A 15,423-nucleotide genomic window follows, 5' to 3' on the forward strand; every position below is an offset into this window, starting at 1 on the left:
CATCCGTAGGTAAAAGCTTGCTCAGTTGATTTGATGCTGTGAACACCATAAAGTTGAGTTTTGTGGCTTGGTAGCGTGCTTTTGTTCCTCGGGCTCTGTTCTAGGAGCTCTTGGCTTTAGGTGGGGAAGTTGGTCCTAAAATAACGATGCTCTGTTCTTTCAGGGCTGTTACAGGTAGACTGAGGGCTGGTTGAAGACCATGCAAACCACCTCCTGTCTTTACTGGTGTTTGAATTAGTGCCACAGTTACCGGTAGATGTTCAGTGATTGCCGCCTCACGTTCCTCCTGGTCTTGTGGCAGTGGTGGACCTCTACTGATGGAGTGACTTGTTTAAAACTATGATTAAGACTGCTGGAGGGGCCAGTATTGCTGCTCTTAGCAAGGTACTTCTTTCTGAGAAGTACCTGAAGCTTCTGGCTCTTGCTGGCATCCAAGTTGCCGGTGGGTGATTTGAGTACAGCCTGATCCGAGACTGCAGACTGTCCTAGCTGTGCTGCCTGCTTTGTGTAAAGGCTCTGCAAACATGGGTGCAGAGAAATGATACACCTGGAAGCAACTCTGTTAAGCTCTGCTAACACCCAGTAAACCATCATCCCTTTTCTTACCAGCAGCCCCGGGCACGTTATGCAGTGCTGAGGGTCTCCAGCCTCTGCAGAGTCTCTATGCTGAGTTGCACACTGAAAGGCGTGTTTTATTTACAAGGGAGGAGCGCGATTCACTATTTCTTTCCCTTTAAGCATGAACACTTTTACTGAGCTTGCACGTCCTGCCTGGGACTGCCTTAGGCTCTTTGGGGTTTTTTTGCTGCTGTAGAAAAGTAACTTTAATACAGAAATACTCAAAAATGCTGTTCTGTGTGATCCATTCACATTTCAGGTCTAATGAGGACTTGATCTTTGTTAGTGAGTGATTTGCGTGTCTTGCTTGTGGGCTGTGGGGGTGTTAAAAAGGCCTTTTTGTGTGCTGCTGCTCAGCTTCCCAACCAGATGCATCCATCATCTTCAAAAGAAGCGGGGAAGAAGGATGGCTCATACTTTTTTTTTTTTTTTTTTGAGCCACTGATATTTGGCGTCCAAATAAACAGGTGTTCTGGCATGGGAGCAGAGGAGTACTTGTCTCTCAGAGCTCCTGTCTCTTATGTCACGTGAGGATCTTCAGGGAGTTTCTATCAAAGAGCTGGGTTTAGTAATGATATAATTTTTTTTTTTTTTCCTGCTCGGGAATTGGTGAATAACCATGTTCCTAGTGTCTGTGGCACGGTAGGTTGGTGCAAGAGGTAAATGTCTCTGGAGCGCAGCCCAAAAATCGCCTTGGATAGAATTAAGCTCTGAAAGTAAATAACACAGCTGCTCTGTGAACCTCCGGCCTTACGAGGCAAATATTTGAGACTCTGTCAGTCCCAGCGTTATGTGCCGCGTTCAGACGAGGTCACATCTGCTGTTACCGGTGGATAGATGCTGGGAGTAACCCTTGAGCCTCTGAGGAACCCAAGTCTGAAAAATTTTAGAAACCAGGAATTTTGGCGCTTTGGCACATGAGATGAAATGCATGTCAACATTTATCAATATTTTGTATGCAGGTCTCCCTACAACTTGATGTCTTACCTCCAGGGTTTGACCTCTAAGTCTAGCCTTGTTGGTTGCTTGGTGTGGAGAAATCCAGTATGGATGGTATCGGAAAAGCCTTCTAATATCAGTCCCCTCTTGCCTGAGCCCTGCCAGGGGTGTGTGCAGAAGACAGGTTGGTCCTTGGGAAGGCCAGGACAGCAAACCTCTAGTCAGTCTTAACTTTGTTCCTTGGCTTCCAGGCGGTGCTGATTCCAAGAATAAGGCAAACACTGCGGTGGCCTTATCCAGGGACCTCGCTGACGTCAACGTGTGCCTGTCCATTAACCTCGTTGGACTTTGGGTCAGATTTCTTTGAAGGCTAGGCATTGAAAGCAGACAGCCGGAAGGCTAGCCAGGGTCATTCCAGTCTTTGCTGGGGTAACTTGAGCAAAGACAAGGGGCAGGCTGTGTGAGCCGAGCCTGTCTGGAAGGTCAGCCCAGATGTGATTGAAGGCAGAGGGGTTTTGCATGGCCCTCTGTCTTGAGCCTCTTATGCCAAAGATCTCTTATAGAGCTGCTGATGGGCCTCTTGACATGCATCTCCCTTTAAATGTTTGTTTATCTGCGTGTCCCCAGGGCGCTTTGAAAATCTCTGGGGGTGCCTAAAAGGAGTGAGGCACCCAAGTGTCTGTGCACAGGGTCAGCGTAGCATGCTTGGTTTTATTTTGTCCTTAAATAAAAGCAGCTCCTGAGCAGATGGAAACATTAGCATGAGAGCTGTGTGCCTTTGTGTTTTAATGCTGTCTCCCTGAGTAGCTAGAGACACGCATTATGAAGTTCTTGCTTTAAAAGGACCTTGATCGGCAGCCTAGCTAGGGCAGCATTGGAGAGGACTCGTATGCCACTTTTTGGTGCTTTGTGTTGTTGAGTGCTATGTGCTTCAGGGGCTGCCTGTGAAATTCATTGCAACTCTTGCGACGTAGAAAAATCCAGATGCAAGTCTAGATTTGTAAGTCGTAAGTGAATGACACGAGCTGGCCAGGAAATGTTGCTGCTTGGCTACAGAGCTCTACATAGCAAAGAAAGAAACAGAAATAACAAGCATTGGGTTTACTTGGGAGTAATGTGAATTTGCTTTTTATTGTAAGCCACAGGAGAACAGTAACCTTCACCTAGCATGACCTTCTTACAAACCACGGCAGCTTCCTCACTTGTTGCCTACAGTGCACACCGGTGGATGTCTGCTCCTCAAATTGTCTACTGTGTTCATCATGTTGATATCTGAAGTGTCTTGGTACCTTACTAACTGTTCTCCTGTTCCTTTCCTCCCCCATGCACGTGCCGCTTCCTCAAGGCGTTTTGGCACCAAGGAGAAGGCAGAAGTAGCATTTAAAACATAAAGGATTCCAGATGTGAGCATGCCTCGGACACTGCTGGTGGAGGAGAAACGCATAATCCACACAGGTGCTTACATTATGGTGTGGTCACATGGTATGTGTGGATAAATACATCCCAGATAAAGTTGATCGGTTTTTTGAGTTAGTTTCCTCTCTTCCTTTTAAACTGTAACTTGAAATCCACACTCTGGGGAGCATGCAACTGTATACCTGTTAGCTGCATTCCCTGCTGTGGTGCAACTTGATGGCTGGAGCTTCACATTCTTAAATGTCAGCGATTAGGTGTTAGAAGTTCCCCTCTTCCTGCCGGAGGAGGTTGGAAGAGGCCCCTGAGAACTGTTTGCCGTAGGAAATGAGAATTGCCAAGACCCTCTATTTCTATGGAGTCTACGTGATCCCTTCACCTTGTGAAGGATGGAATAATCCTAGCATTGCCACTTCAGCTTAATCCCTGGCCAGATAGCAAAGCCTGGTCCTTCTTCTGATGCAACAATTAGCCTCTGCTGCCATTGTCTATGAAGACAGGCCAGCAGAGATGGCTGTGCTGTGAAACTGAGTCTCCTTCCCTGTTGACGGGAACTCTAGCACTTACATTTCCCCTAATGCTGTGCAAATCAGTTTGCAACTTTTGTTCACAAGGAACAGGCGAATGGTTCATATTGCGCTTGGAGGAGGTTGCATGCTAATGAAACAAAAAATGAGATTTTCTTTTCCTTGGCGCGAGGTTTAATTTTGAGCGTCTTGAACACAAGATCAGCGTGGGGTTGTGAGCTAGAGAAAGTTTTGTTTTTACGAGAGCTAGCTGGAAGACTCATCATTTCTGCTGATGGTGGTTCTCCTTGAAGGCTTTGTAGTGCCTGTGGCTGTTACTGCTGTTGATTACCTGTTGGCTTCATGACAGAATTGTTAATCTTTGTGGCAGTGATTTCAGTCCTTTTGTTTACCAGGTAACCTCAAAATAAAAGACACTACCAGTCGATCTGTATCTTTTCCATTAATGTAGCAGATTCCAAAGTGCCAAGTGGGGAATGGTCTGTTCATAAGGGTGCTCCTCTAAACTGCTGATGCTTCAGACAAGCCCTGTGCATTGGTTGGAGCAAATTACATTGGATTTGCTCCATACAAATCCATAGAAATTACATCCTGAGCTCTTAAATTATTTTGGGGTCTGGAGTTGATTTGGAGCATGAAAAATGGATGTCACAACACTGTCTCCAAGACACTGCATGAGGCGATGACATTCGTTCCAGGGTGTGCAAGCAGCTTGTGTGCACGGTGGTGAACAGCACCTCTGCGGTAGCAGGGCTGTTGCACAAGGGATGGAAGGGCACCCTGGGGAGTTCCTGGTTTTGTGCTGCTGTCCAGCTTTTTATTCTCTCTTTTTTTTTTTTTTTTTTTTTTTAAAGGATGCTCAGAATACTCAGAGCAGTTTGATTTAAAGAAGAAATGTTGAACTGAAGGAATTAAAAAAAAAAATACAACAGAGGATTACCTAATTTCAGGCTAGTGTCTATACCATTTCACACTCTCTTACTCCTGTCAGTCAGGGCTCTTTATATATATATATGAATTTTCTGAGACAGACCTTGCTGTCTAAGGCTGAAGTATCTTCCTACCTACTGCAGGCTATTTCGGGGATCTGCTTGAGGTGCTGTTTCCTCTTGTCCATTTTTCAGCCATGGTGCTGCATCCCTTCTGATCAGACAGGGAATTGAGACTTCTGACTCAGTCCTCCGAGGAGACTCCTGCAGTTGACTGGGTAAATGCTGCCGGATCTGAGCAGCTGGAGAGGGCAGGCAGAGCTGGCAGGCTGGCAGGGATGCGGCTGTCTGAAGCAGCAGGAAGGAGGATGCGTGCGCTGGCCAGTGAGGCTTTGGGGAGCCGGATCCTCCGTTTCTGGGTTTGATTTGGTGTGAAAGGTTCAGCTTCAGGCTGCTGACCTCCCTGGCCCCGAAAGTGTTGCAAGAGCAGTTGCTTGCGTGAGACCTCTTTTGATTTCTGTCCTGACCTGATGTGTCATGCACTGGAGATGATGGTTTTATAAGGACGCTCTTGGGTGATGAGTGAAGTGCTCTGATATGTATCCCCCAAACCCCATAAAGTATTATTTTGGGGTATTTCTCAGGTGAAAAAGAAGTATCTGGCAACTGTGTAGGAGGCTGCTGCTTTGACTGGTGTGCACAAGCATTAACAATGACAAATCTGGTTTTTTGTTTGGGTTTTTTTGGTCCTTTTTTCTCATTGAGCTCCTCTGGACTTCTGTGCGTGCACGTAAAAAAATGGAGGCATAAAACCTAAGTCATGGTAAATGCCTCCGTCCCAGGGGAGGTGCTGAGTGTCAGGGGAGTGTGGGCTTGGGGCTACAGCATTCCCAAATGTGTCCTCTAGTGCGTTTCCCACCGAGGTGGGGCCCAGAGCGGTTATCTGAAACAGTAGTAACATAAATTGAATGAGCAGTCCGGTTAAATAAGTAATGAAGTTAGCAGGGTGCCTAATTAAATTCAATTCAAAATTATGTATGGATGATGCCTTTCTAATAATTGCTGTAGGTTTGTCATTGAGGTACTCCACACTGCCCTCTTGGAGGAAGTTTCCCCTTCCTCAGATGAATACGTTGGTACCACAGAGGGATGCATTTTACACTTCAGTTTGCTTTGGCTCCTTCCTGATGTTCTTGTGACAGTTGCAGCGTTGCTGTTCTCTATTTTACTGAGATGTATGTAGGGAGTTTGGGTGATTTCAGTCTCTGCTGCTTATATGATGGTTTTTTTCCCTTCCTACAAAGGGTTTCTGCTTTGCTCCTGCCCTCCTAAACCAGGCCTGGTACTTTTTCCTCTGTCCCTGTGCCGCACTGATCTCATAGGGACTATCCCCTGTCCTTCCCATCCCCTTAAGTGCCTGGGGAGTTGCTCCTGCCTTTGTAAAGCATTGGGGCCCAGTGACACATCTGGTAACTCCGGACACAATGACTTAACTCATCACTTTATTTGAAAGTAATCTCTTAATTTCCATCTTTCCGGGCTTCTTTCAAACAGCAGCACTTTGAAGGTGTTTGTCAGTTTGGGGATAAGCGTTAAGCTGAGGCGGAAGAACGATTTTGAAGCGAGGGAAAGCTGCTGAAATTAAAGACACTTGAGAAGACACAGCCATCACAGCCGCCAAAGGAAATTCTCCTCTCTCCAGACAGCACGTTGAGGGCAGCCTCTTGCCGTCCTGGGCATGGTCAGGCACTTAGTGCATTTTGAAGATGGGTTGTCAAGGCTGAGCTGGCTCTGGCTGGCAATTACTGACCTTTGAGGTAATGTGTCCTTAATAGAAGGATGTGAGTACATCAGGGGAAGAATTATCATTGTCATAACCATCTTTTCACTTCCTTTTGAGGAGGACAGGTCTATTAAAGGACCTGTGCTTCAGCGAAGCTGGTCCTGCCCCTCCACGAGATGAATGCTGGCTTTTCTGAAGGTGAGAGTAGGTGTGGGGAGGAGAGGGAGCCCAAATGACCAGAGCTCTGTTGCTGGTTTGTTAATTACTCCCCCTGCCCCGCTGTTCATTTTGCACCAGGGCTTATGTATTAAGTCCCAGACAGTGTCTTCAATGCGGTATTCAAGCTTGTCTGATACAGGGGCAAGGCTCTTGGGGACCCACAGCTGGCAGTGCATTTTGGGCGAGGAGGCTGTTCCTTGTGAATCAACATGTGCATTGCAGAGACGCCTGGGACAGCAGCTACGGTGATGAATTATGGAAGATCTTTGTCACATTTGGGGCAGAGTCTGATTTTTCCTTGTTGATGGTCTCCCTGGGAAAACCTCCCAGTGATGAACAGGAGGCTCTTGCACCCCGGTTTGTTTTCTCCAGGAATGGCAAATGCTTTGCAATCAGTTTCCCTGTGCCGCTTTATCAGAGAATCTGAAGGTCCTTTGTGAACCTTTTAATTAGTCCTTGATTGGCCTTGGCACCTTCATGCCTGCAGCCCTTGTGAATGAGTGGCAAGATTGGTGAGCCTTGTTACCCCCCATCTCCCGGAGTGGAAATGTGGAAGTAGAAGAATCTTGGCCAGAGCCCTTATGAAGCCAGAGGAGTTTAGAAAACCACAGGGTCTTAGTGACTGATGTAACTAAGTGACTTGCATGGGTGCAGTGACCTGAGCAGGGCTCTGCACATTTCATGCACAGTTGCTTTAAAGGGATGCTGATCATTTTCAGCATGACCTGCTAATTATTAGAGCAGATGAAAGGCTTTTTTCCTTTTCCAATCCTCCTCCCCCTGCATGTTCTCTTCTTCTCCCTGCTCCTTCCCCAAGTCCTTATCTAAGCTAATCAACATGACACAAACAGCCGAAAAAGCAGTATTCTTACAGCAGCTATTAACTAGAAAAGAGACAGCAGGCATCTGGAGCCCCTTAGGAGGGACTCGCCTGGTATAACCCATTGCTTTTAACAGCCAAAGTGAGAGCTGCAGAGTCAGAACAGAAAAGGTTTAAGCTCCTTTCTTTTAATGTCCTAATACAGTGACCTGTATCCTATGATGTAGATTTTTAAGAAGACCTAAGTGTGGAATTTCAGTAGTGATGAGGGGCTTCCCAGATATCTGATACATCCCTGATTAAAAATAAATGAATATCAATATCTATGTGTCTTTTGCTAGTAAGTTTTCAAAAGTTAAGACATGTGGCTAGGTCCTTCAGGGAGAATCTTTCCATCCCAAATGGCTGTTTAATGTTGATACAGTGTTCCTCAGCAGCAGAAAACACAACTAGGGGAGGGTAATGTTAATGTGGTGCAGAAGTAGTTTCTGTGATTGCATCAAGCTGGACACATGGGTTTGTTTTGTTCCATATTTCAAGATTTTTCTTATCTAGAGCCATGGGAGGGATTTTCCAGCGTCCTCTGCTCTGTTTTAGATGAATACTTGAAAGTTCTGCTTGTGGTGATAACGGAGTAGGCTGAGACAGAGGACAAACTTGTCTTACGAATTTCAGCTGTGGTGGTATGTTGGAAGGAAGCTGAGCAAATGGACGTGATGTTTAAATAGTGTGTCCTGAATTGCTTTAATTTGGTTCTTATTTTGTAAGCCATTGGCGAGGTTTTCTGTCCTTTCAGAAATCAGCAGCTTCTTATGAAATATGGAGCTGTTTAAAAACAGACAGCAGCTGCTCCATCCTTGCGTCAGCAAGGACTCGGCAGAAGGAAGGGGAATGGTAGACGGTTGTTTAGCTGTGATATTCTTCCCTTCATTGCTGTTGTCATATTGTGTTAACAGAAGGTCTGATCAAATATACACCAGGAAAGTAAGACTTAATGTTTCTTTGTTCTCCTGGAATGGTGCTGGGAGGGGAGGGGGGGAATGTTTGAATGAGACTTTTATTTATGTGGTTCAGATAGCTTGGCATTGCCTGTGTCGGTAGATGTGTTCTGCTCTTATTTCTTAGGCTGTTTGCTGTATTTTTAGCTGGGAAAAGTCCTTACTTGGTTGTTTGTACAAAACCTCTGCTGTGTGATATGGAAACCTCTGGGGGGGTAAATATTTAGCGGGGAGAGTGTGCTCTGCACACTGACTTCCTAACTTGTTTTAAACTCTTCTTTTAAAATCTCAGCCAGATTATTTAAAAAATAAAATGAAAAATGAGGAACATTGTTGCACAAGAACTGGAAAAAATCCAAATAGTTTGCTTACTGTTAAAATTGCGACATGACTGGAAACATTTGGTAAAGAAAAATTAATTGCCTGGTGTATTTGTGGTTTCCTGTTGAATCTCAATTTCTAGAGGAGGTTGAAAAACCCATGGATGTTTCATCAGATTACTAGATAGCATTGTACCTTGTGTGCATGATGAAAGACCTTCAGCAAAGCATGCCAGATATCCATGGCTTGCTATAAAAAGTCTCTCCCATCTGGAACATGACTGTTTTCTCCTTTTTAGTAGGATGGTTTGAGCAGAGATAAACATGCAATGAAATTTAGCCTGGTCCAGTCTTATTCACTGAAAGAAGCCTGAGTCTAGGTACTGTCTAGAAGCATCCCACCTGTCCTCGAGTTAGTGATAGGGACAGGGTTTCTGAGCAGTTTCTTATACCTTCATCCTTTTGGTGATGATCTGCCAGCATGGACTTCCTTCCAATCCGAGAGTCACCTGAAGAAGAATGCTCCTGTGGTTGTTAGCCCCCAGGTAGACCTTTTAATGAGCTTTGAAGCCATGGACAGGGCTGGCTTGTAAGGGTGGAGGAGAGGGTCAAGCAGTCATTCAGCAGAGGAAAGGCTTGAATGTGGTTAAAGATCTGCTCTGGCCCAACTCGCATCACTCTCGAATAACGATCCTGTGCCTGTTGAGTTGCAAAGCCAGAGCTTGACAGAATCAGACGGCAGAAATACCAGGGCTGCTTGGAGTCCCCCTTCAGTTGTCCATGGATGTGAGGGAGCTGATCTGGTATCATCCTGGGAACCGGAGCCATGGCTCAAGAGCAGGGAATTTGTCAAGGTACCTGCAGACACTTCGGTGGGGCCACTTCTGTTTCATGCTGTGCATGGCAGGACCCTGGCTGCTGCTAGCTGCTGCCCTTTGAGAGACACCACCATGGCCAGTTGCAAAGCCACTTCTGGGCAAAGTTGGAGCTCCTTTTGAGGAGCACCTGGTTGTGTACAGGGTCACGCGTAGGAGAGGCTGGGTGGACAGGTAGGGTGATGAATGCTGCGGCAGATTGCTGAGGAATGTGGTGGTTCCCATGCCTGGAGGCTTGGGGAGCGTCTGAGAGCTGCTGGGTGAAACCCTGGGCTGGAGACATCTGGTCAGAGGTCAGATCAGAGGATCGCAGCTCTCCTTTGGCCCACAGCCCCTGCGTCTGTGTCCCTGTTTGATCATGCAGAAGATGTTTGTGTACGCAAAAGTATAACTCATGATGACACAGGGCTTAAGGTTGTGAAATCTTTGAGGCTCCTCTGGGTATTCCTGTGGGAAGGGAAGAGTTATCCCTCGGATGACTTCTGTGGGGAAATAGTTAATCTCATTAAACACTAGAGGTTGTTTTCTAAAGCAAAGGCAGGGGCTGTGGGGGGAGCGTGGTTAACCACGTAGACTGGAGACAGGCTAAAACTCATAAAGGAAAAATGTATGTAGGAGTTTATAGCTGTATATGAGTGTATTAAAGCTTTAATTTGAGATCACTGACTGAGATCAAAATGAGCTGCCGTGAAGCTACACTGCTTTCAGGGAGCTGAAAGCGACTTTTTGAGATGGATGTTGGCCCCACAACTGCAGGCACTTGATGCCTGAGAACAGGCACGGTTGCTTAAAATCTGCTTCTGGTTGCCCTGGAAAGCAGTAGAGCGTTGGGTTTTTTGGTGTAATTTAAAATAATGAAAAACTTATTTAAGAAGTAATGCTTATCCAATCTTTTAGCTTTCTGAAAGTCCCCCATCCAGTTTTGAATGTGTGTGTTTGCTCTTGGGCTGTTGGGAGTTAAATTTTCCTCTTGACTGAACTGTGGAAACAGTCTTCATCTATCATTTCCCAGTTTAGCTCCTGTATTAAAATTATAACAAGGCTGGGGTTTATTTTTGTCTTGTGTACATTTATCTCCTCTGTATCCTTGTGTCTATTATTAGAGTCCTGCTCCATTGCTAAATGGATTGGCCGAGCTCTTGGGGACAAAATATTGAAGCATATGACTAGTCTGCAATACCCCTCAGCCACTCTGCTTTTGCAGTATTCATAGCGACTGGGTTTACCCAGCATTTGTCATAGCTTGCTTATTTTAAACGCTGAGGATGCAGTGGGCAGAGCCAGCAGATAGGAGATCTTAAATGGCATATCAGTTTGTAAGTGGAAGGAGGGAGGAGGTGGATATGGAGGGGAAGCTCCAGCTGAAAATAAACAGAAAACAGTGGTGTGTGTTTGGGAAGCATCTCAATTGCATGACCAGGGTACAGCCCTCTTCTTGTTTTGCTTTTTTTGTTTGTTTTTTTTTTCTTGACAGGATATTTCTGTTTCAGAGTGCAAATAAGGGAATGTCGAATCCTCTGAAAGAGGACTGGTGTGGTGGTTGGTTGGCTATGGATTTACCTTTTCCTGAATTAAAAAACAAATTGGAAACTTTTGATGGGTTTCAGCCTTGTTTGAAAATCCCCGTGACTACCACTTCTGCCGGTCGGTGGCTGGACACTTGTCCTCAAATATATACCTAGCTTTTTGGCTTGCACAAGAGTGATTTGTACTTCTGCTGGTCTCACTTGCCTCCTGTTTCCACATCCAGCCTGAGCTAGTTGGGTTTTTGGTCTTTCTGGGATTTGCTCAGTTTTGTAACTTAGCTATTGAGTATCTTAACCATGTTCTTGTTTTGCTTGCAGGGTCTGTTTGTCCATGTGGCCTCTTACATTTTCTGCAACTCTCTCCCAAGTCTTAGGAAGATACTTAGGGTCCTGCACACTGTAGTGGTATGCCTTTGAGAGGACTAGTTTTTGATGCTTTTTAAATTTTTTTAAATAGCCTAGGCAGTGCCTTTGGCAAGGATGTGGTCCAGAACTCACTGAAACAATTAGAGAAGACTCTTGCTGGTATAGCACGGCTTGGGATCAGATTCTTGATTTTTGTCTTTATTTCCTTCTAATTTGTTTCTCTAAAAGACATGATTAAATACTTCCCCACTCCCTTTGGGTTTTTTTTTTTCCCCCTCTTTTAAGCTATCTTCTTACTAGTGCAGGTTTTCTCCTTTCACGGCTACTTACCACATGCCAGTTTTGGGTGTGTGTAACCTTGGTTCTGCTTTGCTGACGTGGGCTCATTAAGTCCGTGGGATACACTCTGCTGCTGGACTTCTTGATCCAGTTGGAGGGGCGCTGCCTCATAATGCCAGCTTTTGTACAGATCCTTGAATGAGTCGTCTTTTTCCGCATCCTCCCTTCTTTGTGTTCCTCATCCAGCATCCTTTGGTTCCTACGTATGTGCCACGTGCTTCCTTGTTTTGCCTGTGTTAGCAGCATTTTCTGACGTCGGAGCCTGTTCCTAAAGATGTGGCTTGGCCCATGCAAAGCTTTTTCTCTGCTGCAGGCTCCGCTAGTAGAGGCAGGTATGCCCAGTGTGTAATTTTACCTGGGGCTGGGTGTGCTTTTGAAGGCTCTGGCTTGTGGAGCAAGAGGGTGGTTTAGCCCTGGCCATGCAGCTGTGGGTGTAGGAGGCTAGGAGCTGCGTGGCAGGATCAGCACACAGGACTGAGTTGCCTGAAAGATTTGCTACTGTGGCCACAGAATTACTTGGCAGGTGGGGGAGAGTTGATCAAACAAACCTGCTTCCACTAATTGTCAGGCTTTTGTATTTGTTTTTGTGATTTTTTTTTTTTTTGTTTTGTTTTATGAACTTTAAAGCATGCATGACTGAACAGTTTAATTAGCTGTGGGAACTGCTGGAGATAACTTACTGGGATTTTCTGCAAACCTCACTGCCCTTTTCATGTTTTTGGTGCAGCAGAGTTGCTGTGAGCAAGCAGGCAGGAGTGCCCGTGAACGTAGCCCAGATAAGATGTTATCACCTGAACAGAGATGAAAGTGCCTGTGCAGTTGACTGGTGTGTAGGCTGGCTGCTTGCTGGTGGGAACCGGTCCCTGGTCTGGTACCCCTCCCCAGGCAGGCTCCTCGTGGGGACGAGGTGCACCTTGGGCAGAGCAGAATCCAGCCACATGCTTGAGCTTGTGCTCGTTGGAGATGTCCACACACCTTGTGGACCTACCTCTTTCATCCAGGTCACCTTCTTGCATGCCTCTGTTGCAGGGGAGACCTTACGCATCCATCACTTCATGAACTGCACTCTTAATTTGGTAATCTTTGGGTCTTCTCCTCTTCCACCTGCCATCCCAAAATGTTTCTGTGGCTGTGAAACTGCTTACAGGAGGAATACCAGCAATGTTGTTAAAGTTACATGAGCTTTATGGAAATGCGGAGGTTTGTCATGGTCTGCTAGCATGTGTTCAGAGGCTGCTAACGGGTGATATTCCTGGAGACTGGGCTTGAAATCCTGCTCCCTGTGCAGTGAATGGAGGCTCCCCTTGACTTTGTAGAGGCTGGCCTTCAGCCCAAGTTGTTCTCCCAGTCCCATCAGGAAAGTCGTCATGTCTGGATCCCTTGCCGTGGCTGGACATGTGCTTTCCAGACCACGGGAACTACCTGGGTGGTGGTAGAGGAGCTGTAAGTGGCTGCAAGCGGCTCCTTCTCCGGAGAAAGGAGGAGAAGTGAAGACCCACCTTGGAATAACGGAGGTTATAACAACAAGGTTCTGGCTTGTGGTTCCAGCTTTATTAGCAATGGCCAAAATTGGCTTTCTGATGTATTCTTCTTGTGCTCGTGGTGATTTTCTGTGGTCAAATCTGCCTTTTTTCTTGTTTTGTCCCTGCACATGAATGGACTGTATTTGGAGCTGGCTTCCATGCTACAGAGTCTGCTTCATCCTGACACCCAGCGTTGAATGCATCCTGGTCTTGCAGTCTGTCCGGAGGCTGTACATGATCAAGTGGTTTTAATCGGTTTTGAATTGTTAAAGGTCAAGGATATTATTGCAGAAGGTTCATTTAAAAAAAAATCCTGTAAGAGGTGCTGTTGGTTATTTTCTTTAAATCCTTAAATTTGGGGGTTGAGAGGAAAAATTATTAAATGATATCTTAAAGCTGAATAAAGAAGTCAGTATTGAATGTTTTAATGTCTTACAGATGCTGTTGGGGTTGCAGGGTTTTATTTTAAATTTAACAATGGGAGTTGGAGTGGCTCCAGCACTGTAAAGAATAGTCTCTTTAATTAAGGGTTTAAGCTGGAAGAGCATGTGTAGTGTGATGCCATTTTAAAGTTTCAGCGGGGCTTTGTAGTTGTAACTTGTTATTCCCCATCTTGGATCACACGTCTGCATGTCTGGGGTCGTGGTGGGGATGTTCCTTGCCTGGAGGAGGGAGGTTGGTCTGTGTAAGGGTAGCAAGGTTTCTGCAGAGGTTTTAACTCTGACTTTATTATTTTCTCTTTCCTGTGGCTCCTGATGCCTGCTTGGAAGGTGCCACATCTTTGCAAGCACGTACACATGGTGTATTGCACCCAGGAGGAAACATCAGCTTTGTTTTTCCCAAATAGTTTTTTTTCTTTTCAGGGTGGGGGGAAGGTATTTTGTAGCTGTGTTCTTAGATGTCATCTTGGTAATAGCCAGTTGTGAAGGAGGTTGTGGGGCATGGGACAAGAGACCGGGATCAAATGCGGTCTGCTCAGGAAGGTATCCCCAAGACCCACTGAGATTTCACTGGAGTAGTGGAGTATGAAATTTTAGCCATGTGCCTGCAGCATTCAGCAGAGCAGGGCTAGATCCCATCGCTACAGAAGTTCCTAGGTTTCAGTTCTCCATGGCTTGTTTGCCTGTTACTTACTGGGGTGGAACCCAGAAAATTGGCCATTAAAAATAAAAAATAAATTATTATTCTCCCCTAGAAAATGCAAGTGTTCCAGGCACGCATCCCTGAGTTCTCATCTGAAAAAACAACATTAAGAGATTTAAGGTGACGTCTCTTAACTTCAGCCCATTCTCAGCTCACGGGACTCAGGTAGATGCTCCATGCCAGTTCTGGTTTTCTCCCCCATGCGTGGCTCTGTCTGGCTCTGCGGTAGCACAATGTGCATTTAATTATCGGCGGCAACAACTGCTACTTTTGGCCATCCCAGACGCTTTGCTGTAAGAACCAGCATCTGCCAGGGTTTGCTGCATCCTGGTTTGTGCTAAGACAATTGCTTGACTCTTTTTTTTTTTTTTTTTTTTTTTTTTTTTCCAGATAGTTACTGTGAGAATTATGCTCTTCTGTGGCACTAGGAAGTGCAGCCTTGTAGCAAAGTCTGAGCAGCTGCAAGCCTGACAGGTAACCAAGAAACCTTTATGGTTTGCATTTAGTGTCTCCTAGTTTGTTTATCCCCATAAAATAATTAATTGAACTAGAGCTCCAAGCAATGTTATCACCTTTGCACATTAAAAAATCATAATCATGCTCTCAAACTTAATGAGATTTAGAAAGAAATGTTCTTTTTTTGTTTGCCTTCTGGTTTTTGAGTGTTAAAGACTCCCACGGGTCATGCATTCAAGCCTTTTCTTGAGATCATGGGGGCAGCAGGCTGCCTGTGTGCAGAGGCTGGCTGTGGAGAGTCACCAGCCACCAATGCAGAGCAGGAGCCTTCGGGTTTCCCAGAGCCGTTGCCAGAGTTGGAGCCAGATCGTGAATGCTGGCAACACTATTTTGAGCGTTGAGAAGGGAGCTAACTGTATTTTTGTGGTGGCCTTGGCTCTGCTATTTTTTAATTTTCTCTTTAATTTCTATTGTTTTCTTTGCTTATTTGCTAACTTGCAAAATTCAGCAAATTGCAGAGGATCTCCCAGCCCTCGGGGTGAGTTTTGCTCAGAGCTGCAGTGAGCCAGCACATGGCAGTGGCACTCGCTGAGCTCCTGCTTGGAGGTGTAAATGAGGCTGGTGTGATG

At 45.7% G+C, this 15,423-nt stretch overlaps 1 protein-coding gene across 1 annotated transcript in view; it reads left to right on the top strand.

Moving 5' to 3' along the window:
- NCOR2 (nuclear receptor corepressor 2) overlaps positions 1-15,423 on the top strand; it is a 259,884-nt gene that overhangs the window by 36,044 nt on the left and 208,417 nt on the right. The window contains exon 2 of the mRNA XM_050906955.1: positions 14,729-14,812. The gene's annotated coding sequence lies outside the window, so the exon portion shown is untranslated. The remainder of the gene's footprint in view (positions 1-14,728; positions 14,813-15,423) is intronic.

Source organism: Gymnogyps californianus, chromosome 16 (genome assembly GCF_018139145.2).
Source record: "Gymnogyps californianus isolate 813 chromosome 16, ASM1813914v2, whole genome shotgun sequence".
In the NCBI taxonomy this organism is placed as follows: domain Eukaryota; kingdom Metazoa; phylum Chordata; class Aves; order Accipitriformes; family Cathartidae; genus Gymnogyps; species Gymnogyps californianus.